Source organism: Bos indicus, chromosome X (genome assembly GCF_029378745.1).
Source record: "Bos indicus isolate NIAB-ARS_2022 breed Sahiwal x Tharparkar chromosome X, NIAB-ARS_B.indTharparkar_mat_pri_1.0, whole genome shotgun sequence".
In the NCBI taxonomy this organism is placed as follows: Eukaryota; Metazoa; Chordata; class Mammalia; order Artiodactyla; family Bovidae; genus Bos; species Bos indicus.
In genome coordinates, this window is record NC_091789.1 from 144,884,961 (window position 1) to 144,899,752 (window position 14,792).

The following is a 14,792-nucleotide window of genomic DNA, read 5'->3' on the forward strand; positions in this document are numbered from 1 at the left end:
TGAGGCTACTGTAAGAATAAGACTGAAAGCCAAGGGCAGGAGGCTTAAATACAAAACTTGAGAAAACCAGAGAACTCCTGACTCCATACCTGCACTGAAACAAAGCTCCACCCAAGAGCCAACAAGTTCCAGAGCAAGACACACCATGCTAATTCTCCAGCAATGCAGGAATATAGCCCTGAGCATTAAAATACAGGCTGCCCAAAGTCACACCAAACCCATAGACACCTCAAAACTCACTACTGGACACTTCACTGCACTCCAGAGAGAAGAGATCCAGCTCCATCCACCAGAACACTGACAAAGGCTTCCTTAACCAGGAAATCTTGACAAGCCACTAGTCCAACCCCACCCACAGGGAGGAACGTCCACAATAAAGAGGAACCAAAAACTTCCAGCATACAGAAAGGCCATCCCAAACACAGCAATCTAAACAAAATGAAAAGGCAGAGAAATATTCAGCAGGTAAAGGAACATGGTAAACGCCCACCAAACCAAACAAAAGAGGAGGAGATAGGGAGTCTACCTGAGAAAGAATTCAGAATAATGATAGGAAAGATGATGCAAAATCTTGAAAACAAAATGGAGTTAAAGATAAAGAGACTGAAGGCAAGGATTCAGAAGATGCAAGAAATGTTTAACAAGGACCTAGAAGAAATAAAAAAGTGTCAATCAATAATGAATAATGCAATAACTGAGATCAAAAGCACTCTGGAGGGAACCAACAGTAGAGTAACTGAGGCAGAAAATAGGATAAGTGAGGTGCAAGATAGAATGGTGGAAATATATGAAGCAGACAGGAAAAAATAAAAATGAATGAAAAGAAATGAGGACAACCTCAGAGACTTTTGGGACAATGTTAAATACCCCAACATTCGAATCATAGAAGTCCCAGAAGAAGAAGACAAAAAGAAAGGCCATGAGAAAATACTTGAGGAGATAATAGTTGAAAACTTCCTTAAAATGGGGAAGGAAATAACCACCCAATTCCAAGAAACCCAGAGGATCCCAAACAGGATAAATCCAAAGAAAAACACCCCAAGGCACATATTAATCAAATTAATGAAGTTCAAACACAAAAAACAAATACTAAAAGCAGCAAGGGAAAGCAACAAGTAACACACAAGGGGATTCCCAAAAGGATAACAGCTGATCTTTCAATGGAAATTTTTCATGCCAGAAGGGAATGGCAGGACATACTTAAAGTCATGAAAGAGAAAAACATACAACCCAGATTACTATACCCAGCAAGGATCTCATTCAAATATGAAGGAGAAATCAAAAGCTTTACAGACAAGCAAAAGCTGAGAGAATTCAGCACTACCAAACCAGCTCTTGAGCAAATGCTAAAGGATCTTCTCTACACAGGAAACAGAGAAAAGGTTTATAAACTTGAACTCAAAACACACAGTTACTGTAGAAGTGAACTTTTGAGAATAGAGGGCTACTACTCTAAACCCTATGACATTAGTGTTGGTCGTTCAGTCGTGTCCGACTCTTTGTGACTCCATGGACTGACCGCGTGGAGCCCGCCAAGCTCCTCTGTCCATGGGATTCTCCAGCTAAGAAGACTGGAGTGGGTTGCCATGCCTTTCTCCAACTATGATATTAGAGGGGGCTGTTACTATAGAAGCGGAACTATCACTGTACAGGGGAGAGTATGACAATAGAAGGGGAGTATTACTGTAGAGGGGGGACTATGACAACAGAAGGGGACTATTACTATAGAGAGGGGACCTTAAGAATAGAGACAACCCCTGTCCATGGAGAGCAGTAAACACAAAAATAAAGGTCCAGGCGTGTGTTTGCCATGAAAGGAGTCCTGATGGCATGCAGACCATCAGGACACCCACCCATAACAGGAGAGAGGGGACACTCAGACCCTGACTGGAGGCATTCCCAGCTTCTTAGCTGCTCAGGTGGGTGCTTCATCCTGGGAGCCTGTCCAGTCACTTTTACTGCAGCAACACCACCAGATCGAGAGACCGCCTCTGGGGAGTGACGGGCATGTGACCTTGTGCCTGGGCTCCATCGCCTCTAGGATGGAAGCCCCCATACCTGGAGCCCACAGGCTCCACTGGGCCCCTCTCAGCCCCAAGAGGAGGGGGCTGGTGCACAGTGTGAGGAAGGGGGACCTTCTGGATGGGGTCGCCAGCTCCAGCCTCAGGGAGAACAGACTTGAGCTGCTGGGGTCTGTCTGTTGGTCCCTGTCTCCCAGCTCCCTTGCTCCTCCTCAAACCCCCACTTAACCTCCTGTCTCTCCCTCCCCCCTCTCCCTACTTCTGTCTGTCTCTCTTCATGTCTCTGTCCATTTCTTTCTGTGTCTCAGTTTCTCTGTCTCTAGAGCACTTCTCCCCTCTCCACCACCCCATCCTCCTTTCTCTTGGAGAGAAGGCCACAGGTACCAGTTTCTTAGAGCCACGCCTCCACGCCGCCAGCACCGGGTCTTCTGTATGTCCTGTTTTCATTATGCAACACTCCATTTCCTCCCCCAGATTGCCCAGGCTGGGCCTCCGATGGGCTGGCAGGTGAGCTTGCCCGGCTCCTTCCTGTGCCACCAAGGTGAACGCCAACTGGATGTTGGTGCTGAGTTCTCAGCTCTGGGACATGCCCTCGCACCACCTCTCCATCCCAGGTGAGGCCCCGCAGGCTTGGCTCAGCGGGGATGCGGCTGCGAGACGGGTCCAAGTGTGGGAAGCCTCAGAGCCAAACATGCACACATGCAGGCACACACAGGCACACTGAACACACACACGCATGCACACACACACACCAAACACACATGCACACATACTGCACACACACACATACACAAACCAGCACCTTCCCTTGTCTGTCCACTTTATCCCATTCAACCCGGAAGGTACATGAACCCCCAAGAGCCTACCTTCAGGACACATGCCGGCCTCCCTGGGGGGCGGGGTTGTGTCTTCTCAGCCACTCTGTCCTACTCCTGGGGACCCCTCACCTTTCCACCCACGTTTTTCATCAGAGCTTGTGCAGCACCTTCTGCACTTGAGCCTGGAGGGCCCAAAGTTTAAGGGGTCCACCCGCCCCCAAAACAACTCGATAAGTGATACCAGAACTATCTAATTAAAATGAGGAACCTCTGACTCCAGCCAGTTTGCTTGCAAAAAGTGCTGCAAAGCTCAGCTATGGGGAGGCATCTGGATTTGGGGATGGCCAGTGGTGACCAGGCAGGCGGGCACTTCCAGGGTGACACTGCTGTGCTCAGACCATCTGAGGGGTGGCCACCAGACACCGTGGCCTGGGAGGGGAGAGTCCCTGCCAGACAGCACCCTGCTCACCTCCTCAAGGTGCAGACGCACCCCACTCTCCACTGGCACTCCTCTGGCCGTGCAGACACTGGGCCCTGCCCTGGCTCTGTGACCCTGGGCACTGCCCGCTGGGAGCGCACATGGACAGTTGGACAAACAGGAAGTGTTGTTTTCTATGGAAGGCAGCTTTAGACTCTTTCTCACCCTCTCCACAGCTGTGGGGTTCTATGCCGGCCACCCCACCCTGCCTGGGAGGAGGGGCCCCCACACGGCTCTGCCCTTGAGAGTGTGGAGCAGACAGGGAACCGTGGACCCAGTCTCTCGGCCCTTCCGGGTGCTTCCCGTGGGGAAAGCTGTGGCGGCCCCACAAGGAGGAGGCTTCCGAGTCTTCAGGACCACAGAGGGGCCCCTGGCCGCTCTCCTTCCTGTACCCCTTACAGAATAACTCATGATGCCTCTCCCCCAAGCCCGGGCACCACTCATCTGCTTCTGTCTTTGTAAATTTGCCTGTTCTGGACATCTCTTATAAATGGACACGTAAAATGTGTCCTTCTGTGTCTGCTTCCCTCATTGACCATCGTGTGTTCAAGGTCCATCCACGATGTAGCCTGTGTCAGAACTTCATTCCTTTTCATGGTGACTCATACACCACTGTGTGCATGGACCACATGCTGCTAACCCACCCATCCATCCATCCATCCACACACACACCCACCCATCCACTCACCTATCTGTCCATCCACCCACTCACCTATCCATCCACTCATCCATCCAACCAACCCACATCCATCCATAAATCCACCCATCCGTCATCCATCCATCCATCCATCCACCGACCAATCCATCATCCACCCATCCACTGATTGATCCATCCACCCACTCACCATCCATTCATCCATCCATCCACTTATCTATCCACCCATCCATCTACTCTTCCATAACATCATCAAATCAAATTATATTATGAACTTGTAAATCCTCCTTCCCATCCCTTGACCCTGAGAATAAATAAGAAAAGAAAAAAAGAGAATGAAATAAAGCTAGTCCAAACCTATGTTAGAGACAGAAGGGAAGATTTCTGGATTGTCCCCAGGTGACTGCTAAAGTGTGAACCTCTCCACACTGTCTCTGAAACAGATCACACAGATTTAAAAGGGAAAAGAATAAGTGAAACCACACATCAGTGACCACAACATTGGCGTCATAAAGAGCCTGAAAATACTATGAATAACTTCAAAGTACTTGTAACTAGAGAGGGTCTGTCTGTGCTCAGTTGTCTGACTCTTTGCAGCCCCATGGACTGTACCCGCCAGGCCCCTCTGTCCATGGGATTCTCCAGGCAAGAATAATGAGTAGGTTCTCATTCCCTTCCCAGGGGATCTTCCCAACCCAGGGATCACCCCTGCATCTTTTACACCTCCTGCTTTGGCAAGCGGGCTCTTTGCCACGAGCACCACCTGGGAAACAACAAACCATAAAATCAAAAGCCATCTGAAGCCTTTCCTGTCCCAAAATGGGATTCCTTAAATAAATTGACTTTCACTTTCTCACTTCTGCAGAGACCCCATTTCGAGACAAGATTCAGTCCCCAGGACTCAGTGGATATGACTTTCGGGACTCCGCCATACCCCGCGGTGCTTTAGCTGTGCATCCTTAGTGCAGCTTGGGGGCACAGAGGACAGGCTCAGGGGGTGACGTGTGCCCCGCCTGGTTTGCCTGCAGGGAGCCACAGCACTATGACCTACTGCCTGAACAAGAAGTCACCCATCTCTCACAAGGAGTCGAGGCTGCTGCAGACTCTGGGCAAAGTGCTGCCATGTGTCATGCTGCCCGTGGTGCTCAAGAGGTCCACCACCCAGGTGAGGGTCTGCGGGCACGCCCGGGCCCTGGACCCAGCTCCAGCCGCTAGTGTCACCCACAGGGGGCGGTGTCCTTATCCCTCTTGGGGAAACGGGATTGAGAACAAACCTGCTGTAAAGCAGAATTGCTGTTTAGTCGCTCAGTCATGTCTGACTCATTGCGACCCCATGGACTGTGGTCAGCCAGGCTCCTCTGTCCATGGGATTGTGCAGGCAAGAATACTGGAGTGGGTTGCCATGCCCTCCTCCAGGAGATCTTCCCCACCCAGAGAGCCTCCCAGAAAGGTAGGAAAGGACACAGCTTTACTGTGGAACCAGCCTGAAGCTAGAACGGGGACCCATGGACTAACAGCATCACCGTCTGGGAGGGGAAGGAGGAGGCTGGGTCCCACCTTTTGTGCAGCTGAGCTGACACTAGAGCTCCTTCCTGGTCCCAGATAAGCAACAGCTGAGTTCCCATGTCCTCTGAGGTGGGTTTACATTTGTACCCCAGCACCCCCTCCAGGGAGACTTTCTTGGTGGTGCAGACGGGAAAGAATCAGCCTGCAATGCATGGGACCCGGGTTTGATCCCTGGATCGGGAATATCCCATGGAGGAGAAAATGGCACCCAACTGTAGTATTCTCACATGGGAAGTCCCATGGACAGAGGAGCCTGGAAGGCTAGAGTCCATGGGGTCACAGAGAGTCGAGACGACTGAAGTGACTGAGAACACACGCACGCACTCACACCCCTCCCCTGTAGTGCTTCTCCAGGGTGGATCGGGGGTTTTATGGGGTGCAGAGAAGCCAGGGTGGGACGCAGTCATTGTGGAGGATGGAGAGGAGTCAATGGTGGGGGCCCTGTCTGTGGGGAGGGGGCACCCAATTGACAGTGGTCCTGTCACTGGCACACACATTACCCAGGGGGTGGATGCAGGATGGGGTAGAAAACCCATCTGGGCTCAGGTGCCCGCAGGAGCAGGGGCCCACCTGGGCGGGACAGATGGCCCCTGCCTTCCTGTACCCGCACTTGAGGGGCACTCATATTCCCGGTTTTTCTGCTCCTGGGCTGGTCCTCCCAAGAGGACAAGAGGCTGTCAAGCACAGCTCTTACCTGTGTGATTGCTTCCTCCTGGGAGGTCCCTGGTTGCTGGAATCCTCCTCAGGGGATCTGATTGGCAGAGAGCCAGGGCTGGAATGGGAACAACTACATTCTTGCTTGCATCAGGTGCCTAAGCCTGGCCTTAAGAGCTCACACCCAGAGGAGGGAGTGAGCAGCAGGGGGTCCACCAGAGCCCGGGAGTCCTGCAGGACTGGGGTCCCTCTGCTCGGAGGGTCCCTTGGTGCTGGGTCCCTCTCTTCTGTGTCCCTCCAAGGCAGGGTCCCCTCCATACTGGGGGACCTCGGTGCCATGGTCTCAAGTGGTATGGCTCCCAAAGAGACCTGGGTGTGTGCAGGGTGGGGGGCACAGATGGCGGTCTTTCAGGGGGTGTTTAAGATCAGCGGCTGCAGTAGCACTTCATTTAATCCTTGTAGAGGTGGATAGCAAGTGCCTGACAATAGCTGACAATGTTCATATGAGTCTTTGTTTTTTATTTTAACTTGGATTGGTGGGGGTGTGACACCCTTTCCCATTTTTTATCGTTATATCTTTTTCTTTTTCCATTGTGACTCTGTGTAGAAAACACAGTACCATTTTCTGCTACTAGTTTATGTTAATATTAGTTTTTGCTTTTTCTTTTATTTTGGATAGAGAGAATCTATTATTTTCTTCCCCATTTTTTTATCCTCATGTTTTTTTCTTTTTCCATTATGATTCCTTGTAGAGAACACAGTACATTTTCTGCTACAAATTTATATTAGGGCTTCCCTGGTGGCTAGTTGGTAAAGAATCTGCTTGCAATGAGGGTGATATGGGTTCGATCCTGGGTTGGGAAGATCTGGAGAAGGGAAAGGCAACACACTCCAGTTATCTTGCCTGGATAATTCCATGGACAGAGGGGTCTGGTGGGCTACAGTCCACCAGATCAAAATGAGTTGGAAACAACTGAGCAACTTTCACTTTTCAATGTACGTTAAAGTTATTTTTTGCTTTTTCCTGTCTTATTTGTGTGGTGGACAGATGTTTTGTCCTTTCGTTCTCTTCCCTTGATTCCTTCTTGCCTTTCCTAGTGCTGTTTGTGGGGGTGGGCACAGACCTCTGTGGGTCTAGTGTGTCCTCATGTCCAAGGGTCCAGCTTGGGTGTCATGGAGCCTTAGCATTGAACCCACAGGGAGCTTCCACCCAGGGACTGCCTGAAGGAGCGTGAGGCTGGACTCTGCAGGAACACCCCCCCAAGACCACAATCTCGACCTGGGCTCTGTGCTCCACATGACCAGTGACCCTGGGGACCCTGTTCCCAGAAGCAGTGCCTCAACCCCAGCAGCACCAACACGGTTGATTTCACAGTGGCCGACGTGGCCCTCAGTTGGGCATCCTCAGTGCTTGCCCAGCCCCTGAGTGGGGGGCTGCCCTCTGTGCCCAGCACAGATGACCGACCTCTGTGTGCAGGTGCTGAGCATCGTGAAGCACCTGGATGCTGGCGTGAGGACCTGCAGATGGCGCACATGGAAGAGGGCACCGAGAGGAACCTGCACTCTGGCCACATGGTGTACATGACGGCCCTCACGGAGGTGGGGGTGGGGGCAGGGGTACGGACGGGGGGGTCCGCCAGCCAGGGACACCCACGTCTGGTCCAGGCAGGAGGGGGAGGGCCTCTGAGGGGATGGGCACATGTCCACTCAGGTGGACATGTGGTCACTCCAGGCAGGAAAGGCTGACCTCTAAGGGGACAACACAGGTTCACTCCCATTAGAAGACACTGACTTCTAAGGGGACAACACAGGTCCACTCAGATGGACACACATCCACTCAGATGGACACACAGTCACTCCAGGCAGGAGAGGCTGACCTCTAAGGGGACAACACAGGTCCACTCCCATTAGAGGACACTGACCTCTAATGGGACGGACACACGTCCACTCCAGGCATGAGAGGGCTGACCTCTGGCGTCAGTCACTCAGAATTCCTGACCAACGTGCGTTTCTGAACTCACACCTGCACCCCTGGCCTCTGGGGTGTCTCCTAGAGTTTGGCTATACCAGGTCCCTGACACGTCTTTTCCTGTGTCTAGTTTTGGGGTGTCCAGTCCATTCTCTCGGCTGCTGGCCAAGTCACTTAAAGTCTCACACTGGCCTCGGCCCCCAGTGCCCCCACCACAGAACCTAATGACCCTTGGGGTCTGGAGGTTCTGTCCTGGGCCTCAGTGTGCATGTACCCTGCTGGCCTTGTACGCTCCCTGGAGTACAGACTTCACACAATATTATAAGCACTGCTCTCTGCTGCTGTGCATGCACACACACATGCATATCTGTGCACACACAGACCCTGAACACATGCACACCTGTGTGTGCACCTGTACCTACTGGAGTGTGTACACACACACACACACACACACACCAGAGCAATGCCACGGCTCCCCACTGCCACTCAAGAGAGGCTGGGTCCCTTGGGAGCAGGCGCCATGCTTTATGTCTTTGTGTGTCAGGACACCCCAACCTGTCTGTAGAGTGGCTGTGCTGGGGGAATTCCCCACCCATGACCCTCTGTTTCTCACTACAAGGCCCTTCACCCCACCGCCACCCAGGACATGCTCACAGAGATCTCAGAGTGGCTGGAGAACCACCCCCAGGAGGTGGTTATCCTGGCATGCAGGAACTTCAAGGGCGTGATGGAGGACCTGCACGAGTACCTGATGGGCTGCATCAAGAACATCTTTGGGGACATGCTGTGTCCCATGGGGTGTGAGCAGGGGCCACAGGCTCCCCATGCTCTTGGCAGTGGGGGTAGTGGGAGCACTAGGCTCACTGTAATCAGACTATCCACTCACTGCGTGAGGCTGATTCAGGCACCAGGTGATGCTGCACATGGAACCCCAGTAATCCACCCACCACTGTCTCCACTCAAACACCCCAATGACCAGCCCATCACTGGTCACAGGCACCCCCAATAATCCACCCTGCCTGGTCTCTATTCAGACACCCCCAAAATCCATCAATCATGCCTCATGATGCCCCAGTAATCCACCTGCCATTTTCTATCAAAAACCCCAATAATCTATCCACCTCTGTTTCCACTCAGGCACCCCAATAATCGACCCATCACTGCTCAAGACACCCAAATAATCTACCCACCACTGTCTCCACTCAAACACCCCCAAAATCTACCAATCACTGCTCAAGACACCCCAATAACCCACCCATCACCATCTCCACTCAGACACCCTAGTAATCGACCCACTAGTGTCTCTCCTCAGACATGCCAATAACCCACCCATGACTGTCTCTTCTCACAGAGAACCGAAAAACCAGCCCATCACTGCTCATAGACACCCTAATATCCACACATCGCTGTAGCTTCTCGGACACCCCCGATTACTGACACATTGTGTCACATGGCACCCCAATAACCCCTGTGCACATGTCTCACGGGCACCCAGATGATTCTCCCCCTAGGAGGTGCTGACTCTGCACCAGCTGTAGTCCCAGGGCCAGCAGGTCATCCTGTCGTACAAGGACGAGGCATCCATGAGTCCACATGCAGAACTGTGGCCCAGTATCCCCTACTGGTGGGGGAACCAGGTGAAGCCCAGAGACCTCGTCCACCACCTGGAGCTCATGAAGAGCTGCAGCCACCCAGGGGAGTGCTGCCTTCAAACCGGGACACCTGGTCGCACACATGTCCTAGCGCATGGGGCTGGCTTTGGGTTCAAGTGGAGAAATGGAACAGGATGTATTAGGGGACGTTATTCTGTTCAGCACATGGGGACCAGGGCGTGGACATCCTTGGGGACGTTACTGTGTCCACCACAGGGGGTCAGAATGTAGACAGGATGTGGACATCCATGTGGACATTATTGTGTCCACCACACGGGGCCAGGACATGGACATCTTTGGGGTCACTGTCCAGCCCGCCTGCCCTCTGTAACAGGAGAAATTCACGAATCAACACCTCTGTGAGCCCCTGCTGTCTGAACTTTGGTCTCTGTTGGATATCTGAATCTCTGACCTCTGCGGAGGCCAGAGTCTGGGTGAGTGATGGCACAGCTTGGTGACTGCATGGGTGGGTGACCCCATGGGTTAGGGGTCGCATGGGTGGGTGACTACGTGGGTGGGTGACCCCATGGGTTACTGGTCACATGGGCGGGAGACCGTGTTGGTTGGAGACCGCATGGGTGGGTGACTGTGTGGGTGGGTGACCAGTTTGAGTTGCTGAGTGCAGGGTGGGTTACCATGTGAGTTGCTGACCCGGGGAGTGGGTGACCCCATGGGTGGGTGACGGTGTGAGTCGGTCATCATGTGGACAGGTGAGCACATGCCCTCACAGGTTAGTAACCCCATGGGTGGGTGCCCACGGGGGTTGGTGGCCAGTGGAGGGATCACTGCATGGGGTAGTGACCCCGTGGGTGGGGGACCATGTGAGTCGGTGACCACACGGTTTGGTTGGCCACATGACTCCGTGGGTTAGTGGCCGCATGCTCGGGCAGCTGACCCCACAGCCTGCACCATGAACAGCAGCCCCTCTCTTGTCCCAGGCAGGCTGTGGGTGGCCAGCATCAACCTCACAGAGAACCTGGAGTTTGTCCGCGTCCACCCGGCCTGGTCCCTGGAGAAACTGACCCAGTGGGGGCTCCCCTACCTTTGTGCATGGGTGTGGGGCCAGTGCCTGGGGTCGGCCACCGGCCGTACCAACACCGTCGCAGGCAACTTCATCTGGGCCCAGAGGTTTGTTGGTGACGTCATAGGGTTGAACTTGAAGCTGCTTCGGGGCTGACGGACGGCGCGTGTGTGGAGTTGGGCATCACGGAGGCTGCGTCTCAGTCACGTCCTGCGACGTTACCGGCCTGAACCAGAAGCCGCCTCGGGGCTGAGGCACGGCGCACTGAGGAGCTGGGTGTTGCGGAGGCCGCTCCTCGTTCGCATCCTGTGACGTCACTGGGCTGAACCGGAAGCTGCTTCGGGGCTGAGGGATGACGCATAGGTGGAGCTGGGTATCACGGAGGCTGCGTGTCAGACACGTACTGTGATGTCACCAGCCTGAACCGGAAGCCACCTCGGGGCTGCCGGTGGGCACGTTGAGGAGCTGAGCATTGCGGAGGCTATTCTCAGCCCTCTCTTATGGGGCTTGTCATCCGTCCGCGCGTCCACTGAATGTGGGTGACTGCCGAGGTGGGGCCAGGTGGCAGGGTCCATGGTCTCCTCGGCCCTCCGTGTGTCTCTCGGTGACCGCAGGGTGTGAGGTGATGATTAAAGGTGAGTGCATGATTTGTACAATCACATCCTCAGGGAGACACACCTGGTTCTCGGGTCTGTGGCTTCCCCATGGGAGAGGCTGGGGTGCCCCCTCTCCCCAGGCACTGAGACTAGCAGACGGTGACCCCCAGCTGGGGAGGGGAGGAGGCACTATGACATAGTGTCCATAGGCGGGGACTGAGCGCATAGAGATCCCACTGAGAAATCCCTTTTATTAGATAAGGGGCTTCCCTGGTGGCTCACTTAAGAAGGCCTTCTTATCTCTCCTTGCTAGTCTTTGGGACTCTGCCTTCAGGTGGCTATATCTTTGTGTGTCTCCTTTGCCTTTCTCTTCTCTTCTCATCTATTTGTGAGGCCTCCTCAGACACCCACTTTGCCTTTTTGCATTTCTTTTTCTCGTGGATGGTTTTGATCACCACCTCCTGTACAATGTTAGGAACCTCCATCCATAGGTCTTCTGGTACTCTGTGTGCCAGATCTAACCCTTGAATCTATTTGTCACTTCCAGTGTATACTCACAAGGGATTTGAAAAAAGCAAAGAAACAGAGGAAAACAATACAGTGAGAAAGACTAGAGATCTCTTCAAGAAAATGAGAAATGCCAGGGGAACACTTCATGCAAAGACAGGCACAATAAAAGACAGAAACGTTATGGGCCTAACTAAAGCAGAAGAGATTAAGAAGAGGTAGCAAGAATACACAGAAGAACTGTTAAAAAATTCTTAATAACCTGGATAACCACGATGGTGTGATCACTCACCTAGAGCCAGATATCCTGTAGTGCAGACACATGGGCCTTAGGAAGCAGCAGTACGAGCAAAGCTAGTGGAGGTGATTAAATTGTAGCTGAATGCTTTCAAATCCTAAACGGTGGTGCTGTTAAAGTGCTGCACTCAATATGCCAGCCAGTTTGGAAAACTTGGCAGTGGCCACAGGACTGGAAAAGGTCAGTTTTCATTTCAATCCCAAAGAAGGGCAATGCCAGGCAATGTTCAAACTACCGCACAACTGCACTCATTTCACATGCTAGGAAGGTAATGCTCAAAATCCTTCAAGCTAGGCTTCAACAGTATATGACCCGAGAACTTCACAGTCCACACATTCAAACAGTTGATTCTAAATGCACAGTGATGCCACAAAGATGGTCAAGGCAAAGACACACAATGTGATTTTATTTATGTCTAAATCAGTGAAACGAAATATTCACTGCAAGGTACAAACTTTTTTATTATGAAAAATCTTATATCTGAATATGAAATATCCTGCTGAAATTGAAAAATATGTTTTAATGTGAAATTCTTTAATTGTCAATTATTTTGAGACTATGGGAAAAAAGAAAATAAAGTTACGTTCATTGGGGCTGCTTCAGTTCAGTTCAGTCGCTTAGTCGTGTCCAACTCTTTTCACTGGGGGCTGCTTAAACTTTCACAGATTTTTTTTCTTAAAAATTCCCTTACAGTTTTACAGTCTTAATTAGACATAAAACAATCAGTAGATTTTGTACTATGTTTATTTTCTGAACATTTTCATTTCCTCTAATTTATGAATGTAACTAGAATGTTTTTCTATTAAGTGAGTATTAAAAATTACTCCTCTCTCCTGTGTGGAACACACTGTTTACACTACTGTTGGGAGACATTTTATTGCCTAAAACCTTTCATAATTCAGCTCTACGATCTAGGTTTTTTTGTTTGTTTGTTTTCCTTTGTTTAGGCTGAGAATTTTCTCATCTATTTTTAGTATCTTCAGAGTCTCTGTTAGGCATACGTCTGCTGTTGTTGCCTTGCACAGTCGTGTCCCAACTCTTTGCCACCCCATGGACTGTAAGCCCACCAGTCTCTTCTGTTCACGGGGATTCTCCAGGCAAGAATACTGGAGTGGGTTGCCATGCTGTCCTTCAGGGGATCTTCCTGACCCAGAGATGGAATTCGCACCTGCTACGGCTCCTGCATTGCAGGTGGATTTTTTACCACTGAGTGAAAATAGATCATGCATACATGAAACCCACTTTAATTATGAAGACTCATAATTGGCGAAAAGCAAAGATGGAGAAGCCCAAACAAGCATTTATCTTTTACCAATTAATAATAAGAAAAAAACCCTTCATTTCAATTTGTCTTCCTTTATTTTTTCAATTAACTTTTCATTGAAGGATGATTGCTTTCCAGAATTTTGGTGTTTTCTGTCAAACTTCAACATAACAGTCTTTCTTAACTCATAGTTTCTCTTCAATATCATCTTATCCTGTGTCAATAACTTCTTTTAACATTTCTTACAGACAAGGTATCTGCTGAGAATGAATTCCCCAATTTTTTGTTGATATGAGAATATCTCCTTCTTCTTTGCTTTTGAAGGATAATATTCCTGGACATGGAAGTTAATTTCAGTAGGTTTTTTTTTAAAAAAAGCATTTTATTTATTGACATGTTGTACCTGTACCATGGATTTACTAGTTAAGCTGTATAATTCATTGATTTGTAACTTATTCATAGGTTGAATAACCATAACCACAGCCTCATTCTAGAATATTTTCATCACTTCAATGGGAAACACTCTCCAGTTGGCAGACATTTTCCATTTGCCCCTTCATCTGGGCCCTTTCATTCACTCCTCTGTTTTCCGTCTTTAGAGCATTACCTAATCTGGGACATATGCATTCACATGAACAGTATAATGCAATACACAGCCTTTTGTTCCTAGCTTCTTTTAATTAACATAATCATTTCAGAGCGCTAGCATGTAATAGCTTGTATAAGAACTCCATTCATTTGATGGCCAAATAATTTTGCATTGCATGTTTTATTTATTTGATCACCAGTTGATGGACATTTGAGTTATTTCAACTTTTTAAACTTTTTTTAGTTTATTTCTTTTTAAACTTTATTTTTAATTTAATAATTAAAAGATTTTAAATTTAATGGCTTTTTCTGCATCTATTTAGGTTATCATATGATTTTTAGCTTTCCTCTGGTTAATATGGTCTATCACATTGATTGATTTGCAAATATTGAAGAATCCTTGCATCCCTGGAATAAACCCAACTTGATCGTGGTTTTTGATGTGTTGTGGAATTCTGTTTGCTAAAATTTTGCTGAGGATTTTTTTTTCATCCATGTTCATCAATGATATTGGTTTGTAGTTTTCTTATTTGGTCTTGTCTTTGTCTGGTTTTCATATCAGGGTGATGGTAGCCTTGCAGAATGAGTTTGGAAGTGTTCCTTCCTCTGCAGTTTTTTGAAAGAGTTTTAGAAGGATAGGCATTTGCTCATCTCTGAATGTTTGATAGAATTCACCTGTGAAGCCACCTGGTCCTGGGCTTTTGG

General features: G+C 50.0%; 1 pseudogene; it reads left to right on the forward strand.

The window, feature by feature from the left end:
• Positions 1-2,516: 2,516 nt before the first annotated feature.
• Positions 2,517-10,990, forward strand: LOC109554961 (PI-PLC X domain-containing protein 1-like; annotated as a pseudogene).
• Positions 10,991-14,792: the final 3,802 nt, after the last annotated feature.